This window comes from Tamandua tetradactyla, chromosome 17 (assembly GCF_023851605.1).
Source record: "Tamandua tetradactyla isolate mTamTet1 chromosome 17, mTamTet1.pri, whole genome shotgun sequence".
Classification (NCBI taxonomy): Eukaryota; Metazoa; Chordata; class Mammalia; order Pilosa; family Myrmecophagidae; genus Tamandua; species Tamandua tetradactyla.
Window position 1 is genome coordinate 76644252 of NC_135343.1, and position 16297 is coordinate 76660548.

General features: G+C 49.1%; 1 long non-coding RNA gene across 2 annotated transcripts; it reads right to left on the bottom strand.

Annotated features, from left to right (window-relative positions):
* Positions 1-1797: 1797 nt before the first annotated feature.
* Positions 1798-14658, bottom strand: LOC143661412 (uncharacterized). Of its 2 annotated transcripts, XR_013164567.1 has the most exons (4): positions 14146-14658; positions 7786-7856; positions 7151-7303; positions 1798-2053 (listed from the first exon to the last, which is right to left on the bottom strand). It is a non-coding gene; the product is annotated as an uncharacterized LOC143661412 (long non-coding RNA). The 2 variants fall into 2 exon arrangements; XR_013164566.1 differs by lacking the exon at positions 1798-2053 and having other exon boundaries at positions 7092-7303; positions 14146-14657.
* Positions 14659-16297: the final 1639 nt, after the last annotated feature.

Consider the following 16297-nt stretch of genomic DNA (forward strand, 5'->3'; position numbering starts at 1 on the left):
ATGTTATCAACAGAAATGTACATTCCAAGATAATGCAGATCCTGCTTCCCAGCGTCCGGCTTTTCCCACCCATTTCCAACCCTGTGGGGTGAGGAAGGAATGGCGCCATTTTGGATGATAAATCATCTCCAAACACCTCCTGGAGGGAGCAACCCCCCAGAGCAGCACCCTCGATGCAGCTCAAGCATTTCCTGCAAAAACAGATAAGAATTTCCTGTTTTGCTTTTCATTATTACTTTAAATACTCATATTCAGAGTCCTGAAGGAGGATTGTAAGCAGCATGGGCTGAGAGGGCATGAAAACATATTTTCTAGATTAATTGCATTATGAAACACAAGTTGAGATCTGGCCAAAATGCACAAAATGATGAGTCAGCAATTGAGCTTTCACCAGAAGGAACACTGAGATGCCACAGTGCTCTGAGAACCTGGGAAAGGGTGGGAGGGTCTCCCTCTTTTCCCAGTGGAGTTAGAGCGTCTTTAAAGCCAATATGGGAGGGCCTCAGAGTTAAACTTGAAAAGTTCATCATCTTGCTGCTTCTTCTCCCTGCCTCTGAGGCTGGAAAGCTGGAGAACAGCAAATAATCCTTTAGAGAGAGCGAGAGCTGATGGGTGGGGTCTCCCCTTTGATTGTGAACGCTTCTCCCCTGCCTTGACTATGACTCCAGAATGAGGCAGGAGTGCCTTTGCGGTCACTTGCCATGATTCTCACCTTAGGGCTCAGGAGGGAGCTCCCACAGGTCCTCGGGCCAAGAGAGGGGCAGAGCTACTACCCCCATCCCCTCCCGAGAAGAACTCAAGTGACCTGAGAAGCACAGCCCTCTCAGGGGCCATGTCAGGCAAGCCCTAAACACATCGATGCTGCCCCTTTGGGTCACTAAGGCCAGGGAACGCATTTGCACAGTACACTGTGGGACAACTCCACGGCCTCTCACAGCTTCTCTAGGGACACTGGTTTGACCCGTCACAACCAGAAAGACTACGTAAGCTCAGTTTGACCTTCAGCACCTCATTCTCCTCTGCACACTCTCCCATGCCCAGAAAAAAGAACGTGACTTGCTTGCTATCCCTACCACCAAGCTCATCTCCCTCCCTCTTCTTTCTGTAAATGGCACCCCTTCTTCCAGTCACTGGAACTCCTCCTTATTCTTCCTCCCTCTTCCTCCTTACGCACCATCAACCTGTTACTAAATGTAAGACATTTGTTGAAGGTGCCCAGACCTGTGCTGGCCTCTTTCACAGATAGCTTCCCTTGCACTTAACTCCCCTGCTGCTCCCATCCTGGGAAAAAGCCTCAGGGCCTTAGGGCCCATCACCGCCAGCCCAAAGGATAGCAGTGGCCTCTGACCTGCTCTCCCCTGCCCTATTCTATTCTCATCACCCCTTCTCTAGAGCAACCAGTGCAGTTAACCTACTACCTATTAAGGTCACAACCTGCTTGGAAATTTCAGGGCCAAGCAAAGAAAGCACATACCCCATTTCCTGGTACTTCAAGGCCCCATGTCATCTGGTCTCAGGTTTCATCAAATTTAGGTGAAATAAAGAAGGTCTGTTTCAGGTTCGAAAAGTTTAATTCTTTCACAGGTATTACTTTGCATGAGATCCTAGGTGATGGAACTTAGGGAGTAAAGACTTACATTTATGAAGGCTGCATATTTGTATCACAGTATACATATTGTGATATTATGATAGACCCTGAACATGTGTCATACTATCTTCTCCAATTATAAGCATTATTTTCTCCAACCGACAGATGTAGAAACTGAGGCTTGCTGAGTTATGACATGCCTGACTTTCATCCATTCTTGCCCTGGCTTGAACTGTTACTGATTTGATTAACATGCCAAGTCCTTAACTGACTCCACAAATATCCCGTCTTTGCAATAAAGTGCACACCATACATTGAGAGGTGTCAGTTTGTTTATTTTTTATCACACCCCAATTCTCAAGTATTCTCACAGCTGCCAGGCTTATAACCAGAATCACCAGCTTTCGTCTAGGACACACTCTCATTTGTTTTCTTTTCTTTTGATCTCCTTTCCTTAGACTGCCTCTGCATGAAAAGAACCAAAAATTCTTAAGAAGTTAAGAAACTTATCACAGCTTTGAAATGCAGCAGTCCCTCCCTCATCCCTGGATCGAGTGTCAAAAGTTGAGGTTGGCCTCGTCCATTAGCCAAATGATTGGCTTCTCTATGAGGGCAGTAAACCCCACAGCGAGAAGGATCTGAGGGCATGGGTGGCCCTGTCCTCACATTTGGTGGCAGAGAGGACAGAGGTCTGAGGCATTCACTGATGGCAGCTATGACCTAATGCAGCTTCTTTCCAGCAAAGACTTTCCCACAGGTAAATGCTCACAAGAATACTGGCAGTTGTAAGCTTCCCTGTTTGTAAAAATCCAGTGTGTATTTTATACATAGAGCACATCTCACACAGACTAGCCACATTTCAAGAGCTCAAGGGGCACCTGTGGCCAGTGACTTCAGTACTGGACAGCACAGGTCTAGCTTCTTTGTTCACATGAGGAAACTGAAGCCCAAGTGTCCTGGCCTCCAGGCCAACCAACTTCTAACTAAACCACTGGAAAACAAAATTCAGCAAGTAAATAAAGAATTTGTTGAAACTAATCCCAGACAAAAGACTAGGCTATATTAGCAGAGTCAAGAGAAGGAATCATGCAACTTGAAAGTTCAAGCAAGCTGGGCATGGAGGGAATTTATTATGGCTCTCTGAGGCAGTTATTTGTGCTGCTGTTAAAGCCAAGCAAAGGCAGCTGCCCTGCTAAACAAGCAGATGCTCTTTCCAGAAGGAATAAGTCCTGGATGGCTGCCACTGGATCCATTAGCTCTGCTTCTGATCTGCAGCATGACGTTGAACAAAACGTTGGTGGTAAAGAGAAAAGAGCACGAGCTCTGGAAGAAAGTTGACCTGGGCTTCAATCCCAGGTGAGCTCTCTGAGTTCCGTGCTCTCCCCTGGAGAATGGGGACAATGCTGATGATGCTGGTGACATGCATCAGCTTGATGCCTGCTGGAAGGTCAAATGGCCTGACCCATGCTAATATGTGTTTGGCACACACTCAAAGCTCAATAAACTTTGGCTTCCTTTCCCTGTTGTCCCTGAGGCTGATGTATCATGGCAAATCAATACCGTTCTCCTGGTCGCTATTGAATAAGCCCCCACCCTGCCCTCCCAATTTAAGCCTTGGCCATGGCTGTTTCATGAGCTTTAGCACGCTGCTACCTCTAATTGTCTCAGGTCCTAAGAGAATGGTTCTGGGTCAACTTTCTAGGCCCAGCCATGTCTTCCTGGAGCATCACCCGACTACAGCCCCAGGAGTGACATTTGCAGCAGCCCTGACGACTGGGGTTTGAAATAAAACATCCCAATTCTTTGGGTGTCAAAGCTCTTTTTTTCACCCTGGCGTCTGGGGATGGTCTCAGAGGGAACAACGGTTTGGGAGAGGAAGGTCTCTGTTGGGGGATAAATTTAGGACACTGCTTAGATATGGGAGTGCCCTGTGGTATTTTCAATTCTAACATCAAGTAAAAATAGAACTTCCTGTTGATCTGATAAGAAATTCCTGTTTTTCTAGGGAGCAGGGCAGCCTATATCAGGGGGCATGGGTAGCAGGGTTACCAACTACTTCCAAGATGGATCATTAAAGAAAGGAGGGGCCGGGTGGGCCTCTGTTCACATTTATTTTTAAAGTGTAAAGACAGCTCATACCAGGAAGAATCACAGGGTGTGATTAATGATTTCCTACATACATTGAAGGCCTTGGCTGACTTTGCAAATGCTCTCTCTGCTGGTTTCCCAAAGCTTGGATATTTTTACTTGCTAGATGCAGTTTGATCTAAACATCTGAGCTGTTGGATCTCATGCATCATGCTTGGTGTACGAAGGCAACATCTTGTAGGGGTGCGATGCCAGGCCCAACCTTCACCCAAAATCCTTAGTTATCCCAACCAACTTGTGCTGTGCTTCTAGGGTAGCTCCAGGGCCTTTGGTTCAGCAGTACCTGCCTGAGTATGTTTCTTGAGAAACAGATCAAAGAGGTCCTTTGAGCTTGATTATTCATTTCTCCATCAATTCTGTGGGCTACCCAATTCTGTGGGCTTTCTGATAGATCCCCATTTTCTAATAATTGCAAATAAAACACTCAACTAACACAGAAGTCAACTGATGGTGAGTCAGAGGCGTCACCTCATATGTCTTCTAACAGGGGAATAACGGTCATAGCACAAAAGTGTGATTCTTGGCAGCTTGAGAAGCACCCCCACCTATGACAGCTCCCTTGGGCCTTTAACAGCTCAGTGAAGACAGCGATCATTGCACCTTTGAGAGATGAGGACACTGAGATCCAGAGACACAGCCAGGAAGAGGCAGAGCCATCACATAAACACTGGTCAGTCTTCTGACTCACCTAGGACGTTTTCCACTAGACTGTGCTCCCTTTCACAAGCCACTTAGGATGGGGCAATCCAATCTCTAGTCTCTTCTGCCTACAGAATCCCACATCATGGGTCACCAAATAATGAGATTCAGAACCTAACCTCTTAAATATCTTTTGGGAAGTCTTTGACTTGCCACTGCTTCTAAGCAGAGGCCCCATAAAGTCACATCTTCAAAGTCATCTTCAAAATGTTGAAATCTAGCTCGTCCTTCTTATTCCTGCCAGGCTCCCTGGTTCCTTTCCCTTCCTGGTTGAAGCATTCATACCAGCAGTCACCACAGGGTTCCTTTATGCCATTTTAAATCATAACGTTTGCTCTTAATAATGCCAATGGCAGACCAGTGACTATAGGTAGAGGCCCAATTTGATGTTTGAAATCCTCCAATCTCTAAATCTGACTCCCAAGCATACTAGTATTTTATTTTAGCCAGGTTGTTTTCCCGACTGCCGCTGGGATCTGCGTGCTTTTCCTGATTAGCTTCTCAGAGGGATGAGCTTCGTGAACCAGAAAGCACTGTAAAGGTGGACACTGACGATGATGATGGCGGTGACAGTGACAGTGATGGTTATGATGCTACCAATAAAACTTCTATTCTTCCAAACCCTTGCTTATGCCACCTAGTACACCAGATGCGTTAAATTTGGGTGGAGGCTCTTCCCATCAGAACTGGCATAGTTTTCCCAAGTTCCCTGCTTCTGGAGTAGGCTCTGATGTTAACTCTGCTCTGGTGACTTTTTTCCACTTTTCCTCCTACATTCGGTATGGGGCAGCCTTCTCTCACCCTGTATTTCTACTGGTGATAACCTCCACTCCCTTTTGTTTGTTGTCTTCCCCTTAACCTCCCCCATACTTGATCCTGTAGGATTTATATGGTTTGGGTATTTGTATGACCTAATTGACCTGAGAAGGATCTGAACAATGGACAATCACCATTCATTGGAAAACTACCCATGGGTTGGGGCTGGGTGTTACACGAGGCTTCTAAGAAAATAAAATGAGATCTCCAGAGAACAAACATCTCTGACTTGAGGGCAAAGGTCTCCTGGATAGTCTGGCTTTCCCTCTCCACTGCTCGCTGGAGGGTGTGACTTCACTAGACTGATGGAAGTTGCTGAATAGGAAAGAGTCCTCAAATGTTAAATGGTATAGGGGATTATCTGCTTGGAGTTTTGGTTGGTTGAATAGTCATCATTGTTTTTTTGCTTCCTGACTTACATATCTCTGAACTAGATTGTGAGCTGCCCAGTCTGTGGTCAGTAGACTTCTTGGAGTTAACATGAGCTCATATTCTGAGAGCCACACTGGAAGGACCCAGAAAGCATAGGCTCCTTGAGGGAAGACAACTAACTGTTCAGCTCCCTTTTGCCCAGACTGGCCCAACAAAGTTCTGAACAAATCAGAAAGAACACAAGTCACTGCTGCATCCTGGCATCTGGAAATTAAGTGGTCCTTAAAGATTTTCTCACCCAGGACAGATCCCCTTCAAAGACTCCTCAAGGAACATATGAGCAAATGAACAAAGAAATGTACTGTCCAACTGACTTCACTGCCTCTAGTTTTTTCTGCCCATAAATAGCAATCTATACTTTCTTGTGAGAGAGAAGAGAGTTCATTCCATTCCTTCCAGGGTTTTGGTTCTCAGAGATCCCGAGTGACTGTCACAGCTATTGAAACATAATCAGGGGATGTACTCAACTCTGCTCCTAAAGTAATGTGGACTCACAACCCTGTATCCTAAACACTTGGAACCAGGTGTGTTTTGGGATTCAGAAATTTTCAGGCTTATGAAAGGTAATGTAGTTCTTGCACAATCTAGCATGTAACAACCCTGGCAAGGGCCAGAGCGGTACCTGGTAAGTACTTCTGCAGTGAATAGCACACTGATTCACACAAACAGAGATAAATGAAAACCACGTCGGCTTTTATATCAGGATGGGTTTTGCTTCCAAATGAGTTTTTTGGACTTCAGAATTGCAGTAAAGGATTGTGGATCCTTTACTAACTATTGAGTGCCTCTAACATATCTGACACTCTGCTAAATGTCTACTGTGGGATCTCTCATATAATTCCCCAACTATGAAGTAGGTTCCTGTTTTATCTCCATTTCACAGATGAGAAAACCGAGGCTTAAACAAGTTAGTGACTTGCCCAAGATTGCACAGAGAGTGAGCAGTGGCGCAGGACTGCGTGGGTTATTGTGGGCACCACACTCTCCCCCATCTGTGATCCCCTCTGGATGGGTGGATCTAAGAGTGGCCAGTAACCCCTGTGGGACTGCTGGGCTGCAGGACCGAGCAGATTTCATTCTCAGGCATGGAGAGGCCAGGGGCTGGGCTTTGTGAGGAAATCAGTCATTTTCTTGAATTAATTTGGTAGGTTCAAGGAAGACTCTTGGCCGTGACTGCAATTGAGAACAGTGCTATGCGGGGTCAGCCTGAAATGGAGGGTAAGTACAGCAGAGCAGTTAGGAGCAGCTCAAACCAGGGGGCCAAATCCTGCAAGCAGCTGAAGGATGCTGTGCAAACCTCCTTCCCGGCTAAGCTTCAGTTCCTTCTTCCATAAAATAAGGGCCTAATGAAGTGTCTTCACATGACTGTTTTGAGGATTAAATGAAACACATCACTCAGAGAGAACCCTCAACAGCAGCTTTAAATAAAAACATGTAAGGGAAGAAAGAAGTAGGAAACTGAGATACCCAAAGAGGAAAGGACGGGGCAGCCTGGTCACTTGGTGTTCAATCTGAGGCCTCTCACTGTTAAACACGTCCCCCTTACATAGTTCTTCACTGCTCAGCCACGCTGGACCCATGGGTTTCGGAGTTTGGATGTTAGGAGGGGAAAAGCAACACCTGTGGGATGAAGGAAGGCAAGGTGTCTGGGGCAGGCCATGCTGAGGAGGTGGGATGCTCCACGCAGGTCCCTGGGGGGCATCCGGGGAAGGAGAGGCAGATGGGCTGGAGCACGGCGAGCAGCGTCGGCTGTGCCCAAGACCTTGGACTTGATCCCCAGTCATGGAACAGCTCACATACAGGCCGATATGAAGGTCACTTCATTCTCACACAGATTCCCCGGGAAATGGTCCTGATTGCCCGTTATTTTCCTTCTGCACCCCTGAGAGTATCTTGAAATAACAGCAGTCCTTGAACATAAACCATCTGCCCCTCTCCCAAGAATACGTGCTTGCAGAAGTGACCATCCAGCCAACAAGCCATCTGGGGGCAGCCAGGGTCTGCCTTGGGGAACCCCAACATGACCAGGCTCCTGGTTTGGGGTTGTCTGGGGCCACCCCTGGGCACCCCCCACCCCAGGCCCAGGTCCAGAGTTTACGTACTGTTGAAGGAGATGCTGTGACCAGGGAGCATTCCTCTGTTCCCTGGACTCATGGCCAGGCCCGGGCACCAGCTGAAAGGCAATGGACAGCAAAAGTCCCAGGAAGACAGAGTGTCCTGACCTATGGCTGTGTCCCCAGCGAGGAGCAGTGTTCAATAAACAACTGGGCTGAATGAACATTTCCTGAGTGGGTAAATGGAGAAGACCACACACCTTTAGGACACTGCCATGTGCTGCCCGGCTGCCCCCGAGGGGGTGTCTTCTGCCCCGTGCCACCCCCACCCTGGCTGCAGGGGCCTCATGTCCAGCCCAGACTCCGCCTGAGCACCACAGCCCCAGCCCTGAGGCCAACCCCCGCCCCCGCTGGAAGGAAATCTGGAATAGCCGGTGGCCCTGGCCTGGCGACCACCGATTTGAAGCTCACGATGTCGGCCCGTGTTCCGCAGACAGACCTGCACTAGGAGCTTGCTAGACCCAAATCCGGCTACTCTGAAGAGCAGTCACGAAATCAGCGGATTCCGAGGGCTGCTTTCTGTTCTTTTGACACCTCTGCCAGCAGCAGGGTTACTGGGTGAGGGAAGAGTTTGGTCAGCATCCTACACAAATTTCCAGAAGGCCTGGGGATTGGCGGGGAGGGTGATGCTCGTACATTGTGTGTAGGCAGGTTTCCAAGACTCCTTGACATTTCCTTCCCTCGGGGGTGCCACATAGCCTGGGGAGCTCAGGATGGGAAGACCTGAGCTATCAGTGGGGCTAGTGTGAAAAGAGGTTCAGCCCAGCAATTGGTATTCTTGACGGCCTGGGGTGCAGGTGCCCATTTGTTTAATAACTATTTATTGGCTGCTTCTGTGCCAGGGACCATGCTGGCTTCTCTGTTTCTCAGTTCCCTCCTCATGTGGCCCCCAGTTCTGGAGTTTTTCTTGCTTGAGCAAAGAACAGCTGTGCCCACAGAAGACGTTCTAGAAACATTTGCCAATTGGGAAGTGGCACAGGTGGGGGTGACACTCAGGTTAGGAAGCTGGGATGTATGGGAGGCCCTGTGCCAAGTCCCCCTTCCTTGCATGGCCCAGTGACCCGCCCTGGTCAGTGTCCTGGGTTTGGGGCCACAGGCCAGGAGGACTGGAAGGAGAGGCCCCTTGCACCCTGGGCCTCATCAGAATGAAGGTCAGTGTGTCACTTTCCTCTCTCAGGACCCCCTGTGGCCTTCCATAAATACACAGCCTGGAATTCCTGGCCAGATGATTGTCCAGGAAGAGAAAAAATAACCACAGAGCCCCCACTGCCCTTTCCCCCCTTTAGGTCCCATAGACACTCAGTGGTCAAAAGTTCTTGGAGCCTGTGAAGGGGCACCTTACGCCCAGAGCCCCGTGGGTGGGGCCGCGGGTTCTGAGAAAGGCAGGAGAGCCCCTCAGAGGAGACAGCCGAGGCTGCGGCATCACCAGCAAGAGCCTCGAGTGAGGAAAGTTGGAAGCAGAGGGGTCTCCGGAATCTGCAATGTCCTAGCTGAAAATCAGACAGGAACCCTGTGGATTCTTCCTAGAAAGAAGCCCAGCGAAGGCCTCTTATGTTCATCCTAATAAAACAGAAACGGGGAAAAGCCTGTTGTTTTCACCCATGGGGGCTTGTTGCGTTTTCTTCTCCAGTGGTTTTTCTCGACTCTCACACCCTGACCTTTGCCTTTTCACCACCCTCAGGAATGGCGTGAGTTTGCTCAGGGACAGCGGCTCACGGAGAGGAGCTAAGGTGCAAATGGGAGGTTTCCACTCCCTGCAGCAGGCTGTGGTTGAAATTTCACACTCCACTGCTGGTGTGTCTATGGCCCGAGTATGTGTGTGTGTGTGCGTGTGTGTGTGTGCGCGCGTGTGCGTGCGTGCGTGTGTGTGTGCGCGCGCGCGCGTGTGTGTGCGTGTGCGCGCGTGTGTGTGCGTGTGTGCGTGCGTGTGCGTGTGCGTGTGCGTGTGTGTGTGTGTGTGTGTGTGAAAGAGAAAGAATGAGACTGAGGAAGGGTTGGAAGTGGAGAAAGACCCAGAGGTAGGCAGCTGTGGAAGTGGGAAGGAAAAACACATAATTGGAGGTTTCAGCTAAATGTCCCCTGGGCAGGGAGGGCACACTGCGCCTTGGAAGTCCCACTTGGGGACCGTCTCCTCTGCTCACAGAGGAGGCTTTCCTGAAGCGCTGGGGTGAACAGTAAATGACATTGGGGGGAGCCACCGGTGCTCCTTGCTCTGTGAATGCTCTTGAGTTGTGGCACAGACTTCCATCTGTCATGCCAGGTCCCCGTTAAGTCACTGTGTCCCCAGTGGGCTGACCACAGGGTCTGGGAGACAAGGGGTAGGGGTCCCACTTCCCATCACTCTCAGTTTCTTCCTTGGGGAATCCTTGCTTCCCATCCCGGCATCTCTCTGGGTACAGAGATCCTGGTTCCCTACAGAGAAATGTCTGCCAGAAAACATAGAAAGAGTCCCACTGGACTCTCAGCCACAAACGCCACCCGTGCTCTTCAGCACTTGGTGCCAGAGGACCAGCAGGCAACAAGAGGACCCACCACTCCGATCAGCAGGTGAAGGGACAGCTGCCATTACTCACTGGGAATGGCGAGGACAATTGGGCAATTTACCTGGGCATCTCTTGGAGCCCTTTTGCCCGATTTTGACAGTCATGGCCTGAGTTGAGTATTGCAAGGGCTCAGGTCCCTCAGGGATGAAGGTCTGCTAGGTCTCCTGGCCACTAAGACCCACAGAAGTGCCACCTGGGGGTGAGGGGAACCTGGAGTGGAGAGGAGAGGAGGGTGACAGAAGGCGTGTTGGATGTGGCCTGAGGCCAGGTTGCAGCAGGAGAGGCAGGAATTTTCTCAATTCCTCTTATAAATATCCCCCAGGAAATAAAAGCCACCAGAATTCTGGAGTTGCCACTTCCAGAGCTTATAAGAAGTGGATCTGAATGACCCAGGAGACAGGCTGTTGTGTATGCTGCAATGAGCCACCTGGAACCCCCTTCAGACTGAAGGGCTTATTCCCTCAGCTGCCATGAGAGCTGCCAGCTACCAGCCCTCATCAGAATTGCCTTGGTAGGGGAGAGTCACTGTTAGGTCTCAGAAAGAGAATTCTAAGAGCAAAAGGAACTCTCGATGCAGAGAACCACCCCTGCCCCTCGCCATCCCCCTCCTCAGCATCCTTGGCAGGTCCAAGAATCCAGATATAAACCTGTTACAAGCCCCCATCCAACTGCGAAGCCACACCCCACCATGTGGGCACCCTTCCCTCGGCGTCATGTCCCCTTAAAACAGCTCCCAGAACAAGGAGCCTGGGCCATTTTCTCTTTTTTCCTGCTGGCTCCCCAGGCGGGAACCAGTTTCAGGCTCCTACCTGCTTTCTCCCTTTTGCTCTCCCAACTGCTTCCTCCTTGCTTTACCCTTTCAATAAATTTGTTAATCTTTGACTTACTGTCTCATGTGGAATCCTTAATGACCCTGTGCCTGGCAGTCACCTCCCCTACCAACGTGCTTCCCAGGGTCACCTGCAAACTATGACTGGTCAACGTGGGGAGGGGAGAGAAGCCTGGTGCTCTTGTCCATATGAAGGCAGCACTGACGGTCCATGGGGCTGCTGCATTGAAGCCCAAACTCCCCCCACCCCAATCCATTTCCTTGCCCCCTCCTCCTGCTTTCCTCAGCATTGGTCTCAAGAGCACTTCCCGATGAGACCCTGGCCCCGCAGCACCCCTCCATCTCACATGGAAGCCAGGCCACAGCGCACGCCGTGAAAAAATGCTCCGTTGTGAAGTTCGCTCACTGTGCATGCCTTACTTACTAAGTATTACATTTAAAATAATAATATTATTAGGGCTGATTAAAATGGAGAAATGGAACTGTCCTAGTGTGCTGGTTTGAAAGGATGTATGTCCCCTAGAAAAGTCACGTTTTATTGTACATCCCATTTCATAAAGGCAGAATAATCCCTATTCCATAGTGTATGTTTGAAACTGTAATCAGATCATCTCCCTGGAGATGTAATTAAATCAAGAGTGGTTGTTAAGTTGGGTTAGATGATGATATGTCTCCACCCATTTGGGTGGGTCTTGATAAGTTTCTGGAGTTCTATAAAAGAGGAAACATTTTGGAGAATGAAAGAGATTTGGAGAGAGCAGAGAATGCTGCAGCACCATGAAGCAGAGAGTCCATGAGCCAGCAACCTTCAGAGATGAAGAAGGAAAATGCCTCCCAGGGAGCTTCATGAAACAGGAAGCCAGGAGAAGAAGCTAGCAGATGATGCCATGTTCGCCATATGCCCTTCCAGAAGGGAGAGGAACCCTGACCATGTTTACCATGTGCCTTTCCAGATGAAAGAGAAACTCTGACTGTGTTCGCCATGTGCCCTTCCATTTGAGAAAGAAACCCTGAACTTCACTGGCCTTCTTGAACCAAGGTATCTTTCCCTGGATGCCTTAGATTGGACATTTCTATAGACTTGCTTTAATTGGGACATTTTCTCAGCCTTAGAACTGTAAACTAGCATCTGATTAAATTCCCCTTTTTAGAAGCCATTCTGTTTCTGGTATATTGTGTTCTGGCAGCCAACAAACTAGAACACCTAGTCGAAGCAAGGGCAGGAGACTGTTGCTCTCTCTCCCTGAGTCCCCATGCACAGAGACTCACTCAGCAGCCCGGGGCTTACCCCCGTGGAGCCCTCAGGAGGTGAAGCCACTAGGCTAGCTCAGTTGTCGGGGCAGAAGGAGTGTTGGGCAGGGCACAGGTTCAGCGTTAGAATGTCTGCATCTGGGCAGGGTTTGCCCCTTCAGCTGGGGGTGGGGGGGTGGCTTGGGCCAGTCATCTCCAGGCAGCACCTCCTGCTGTGCCACCCAGCCACCATCTAACCACCCAGCCCCCCCACTCCATTGTGGCCAAGACCAAATGAGATAATCTATTCGGCTGTGGGTTTTAAACTGCAAAGAAGTAGGCAAAACAAGAGCTTATCATTAAACAGATGGACAATGACTTGTGTTCACCGTCAGTGACTGATTCTGGACACTTATTTCCCTAGGGCAGGTTTAGGGAAACATCAGAGAGAACCCACCATAAATACATCCACTCTCTTCCCCATCTGGTTCGTTCTGAGACTTGGAGAGTGAATGGACTGTGCTTGGCAGTGGTAATGCTGGGTGAAGGCACGCAGCATTGCGTGTGCATGGAGTTGGGGGGTGGGGGTGGAACTGAAGGAGGAGACCCGAGTTCTAGGCTTTCTCACCATTGACTGACTTGGTGGCCCACTTGACTTTTCCTCTGCTCAATGAGAAAACTACCCCATGCTTTGCCTTCTGTTCAGGGTTTTTTGTGAGGGTCAATGAGAACATGTATTTGGAAGAATTTGGTGGGTAAGCCAAGTGAGGCTAAGACTCTTAATGAGAGTCTATCTCATGTAAGTGGAGAAGCTAGATTGAACCCCAGGCTTTGAGTCCAGACTTCAGCCCCTTTCCTTTATTCATTCTGGGGATAAATAAAAATAACCATCCCAAGCCGATTATGAACAGCGTTCACTATTGCTCTTTAAACTGCCCCCACACTCCTGGCTGTGCCAAGCCCCCAGGGCCTTTCTGAGCGAGTTAGAGGTGCCCCTCTGGGCAGTTACAGCCCTTTGCCAGGTGGACACAGCTCAGTACGGTGCAGAGAACAAGGTCTCCACGTCAGCCCTCCCATCCCCCACTCCCTCAGCTGGCACTCTTGGGGCCACACTCTGCTCAATATCACATTGGCAGCCCCAACAGTTACTACCTTAAGTTTTGAGTTGCTTTTCTGCAGCAAGAAGGCTGCATGCTCAGCACACAGGGTGTGTTGTGTGCTCAACTCTCATGACCTCCCAGGTGGGCCTCTCTTAGAACAGGGAGGCAACAGGGCAGAGGCCAGACCTAAGCCAAGAAGGACAGACACTAATCTGACTGACAGACATGGGCAGCACCGCCCCTCTTCTCCATTCCTAGGAGAGAAGTGGGAGAGGAGCATGGCCTAGAAGCAAAGGTTGAGGACCAGAGACCGGAGGCCAACATATGGTGGGGAATTAAGTCAGGCAAGGTCTCAGCTTATGGGGAAAGCAAGGCATTGTTAAGCTTGCCTTCAGGGAAGGGACATAGAGAGAAGGAAGTTTCCAGATGACCCCAGTGTCTTCTCCATTGCTGCTGCAAGCCTGCCATGTGGCAGCCTGCAGCGCCATCACCCCAACAGGGAAGAAGAGCTGAGCCTTCTCCAGTGAAAAGTGGGGTGCAGGCATCCTAGCCCAGTTGCCGCCCTTGTCCTTCCTGTCCCCATTTGTCACACACTCCTTTATTCTGGGTCTGGACCAATGACAGAGCTGGTTGTCAGGTATCTTACCTTGGTGAAGACTGGTCCAAGTCTCACAGTACTCACAAGCTCCAACCACCACAAGGAACTGATGGAATGAATCGACTTCTGGCAACAAATCCTGCAGGACCTGACAAGTGAAGGTGCCCAGTACAAACAGCCCTCTGTCTGTGCATGTAGGTCATGTTAGTTTCTAGGTCAGGGGTCAGCAAGAGAAGAGCAAAGAGATAGGAGTCAGTTGGCCTGGATTCTAAGTCTGACTCAGCTACTCCCTCACCCAGCAAGTGGCTTGAGTGAGCAAGCTAATCTCTCTGAGCCTATTTCCTTGTCCACAAATTAGGATCAAGGCCCACGTCACTGGCTCATTGTGACTTAAAGCTGTGAAGTAAAAACAAAAGTATCTGTGATGTATGAAAGGCTACAGTGAGGCAGGATGGCATGGAGGCTAAGAACCTGGCAGTTGGAATTGAAAATTCCTGTGTTTGGTTTCCAGCTTCACTGCTCACTAGTGCCTGCATCCTGGGCAGGTTCTGGGACTCTTCTGAGCCTTCAGCGGCAGAGCAGGCATAGCAATAATTCTCTCGGGTCATCGTGAGGTGCAATTGAGATCATGTGACTTGAGGCAGGCACCACAGGACCTGGCGCATTGGCAGTGCTCAACTAACGGCACCTGTCTTTGTTATCACATTAAAATGTGAACTGACACTTCTAATATGAGAGATGGGAATCAAGCAGCGATGGAGGGCTATGACATGGCTAAGCCACAGTCCTTGGCTATATGTCTTCTCTCCAAGGAGGCACAAGGCAACAGGAAATGCTGGAAGGCCAGTGATGACCTCTTGTTGCCTATGACCTTGAATCTTACAGTCCACAGCAGCTTCAGTGACCCAGGGAATGTGGGGATAAATCCACCCTCCCATCTGAAGTCTGTGGTTCAGCAAATTGGGGTCCTGGGAGGAGCATCTACCACTGGACACTTGCAGGCCCCCATGGTGTACTCCTCTTCTTCCCAAGCTGGCACCTCTAGAAGTTTCCTCCATCCCCCTCTTCCGCTTGACTCATGTGAAGCTAAGCCCTGCCCTTAACCAGAAACTCAAAGGGACAAAAACAAGGCTTCTTTCTCTCTTCGCCTACTTCCTGTGAACTTGCTTCATTGTTCCCAGAATTACAAGGTCATCAGGAGGCTTTGCTTGCTCAGATTTTTTTTTTCCATTTTTTTTTTTTTTGCTTTTCTGGAGACCACAAGGGTTGCCTGCAGTCTAGCCTTGTGTGTAAAGCATGTGGTATGTCTTTGGAACCCTTTTCTTTGTTTCTTTTTTTTAGATGGAGAGGCCAAGTGAAGGGTTAGAACTGAATGACAAAATGAGGCTCATAGTGTGATGAGTAGTTTTCATAAAATGATGGCTTCTTTTCTGCAGAAGGAAACTGAAGACATGTTCTCTGAACTTCCAGCGATGGGCCTTGTCAGTTGGAAACCATAATGGTGGCTGTGTTTTGTTGTCCTAGCTCATCCTTTCTTCTTCAGGCTGCTCAGGAATTATTAAATGATCCGAGCCTTTCAGGAGGATGACCCTTGCTTTGCCTTTCCATCAAATGGGAATCATCACATCATCCCATCCGCATGCCCTTTGCCCCTCTTTCCACTCTCTGGTCTCTTGGATAAGAGCTTGGGGAGCAGTGAGAGCTGTTCTGCCTTTCACTCTTAAAGCAGAACCTTTCTCTGTGGAGCCAAAGCCCTTTGGGAAGCTGGTGCTTCTGTATCTCCAAAGCATGCGGAGTGGAGAAGGCTGCCTTCTGAGAACCTGGCACAGGGATGACTTTAGTGATACAAGCTGCTTGTCTCGGGGACGCCATTGCTAAAGTGACAGTGTTGGATTTGATGACCTCTTTCATCTCTTCTAGATCTATTTTTAAATACTTCTCTAAGTCTCTCCAGAACATCCAGTAGAAGTTTCTACGATGATGGAAATATTCACTAAAGCTACGCCATCCAGTAACGGTAGCTACTCACCATATGTGGCCATTGGGTGCTTGAAATGTGGCCAGTGTGACATTAAACAAATATTAAAATCAAATGAGCAACAAGATCTCTCATTTAATTTTAATAAATTAAAATGAAAATTTAAGTAGCTGTAAGTGTCTAGTGGCAATCATATTAGGTGATGCATGTCTAGATAACTGG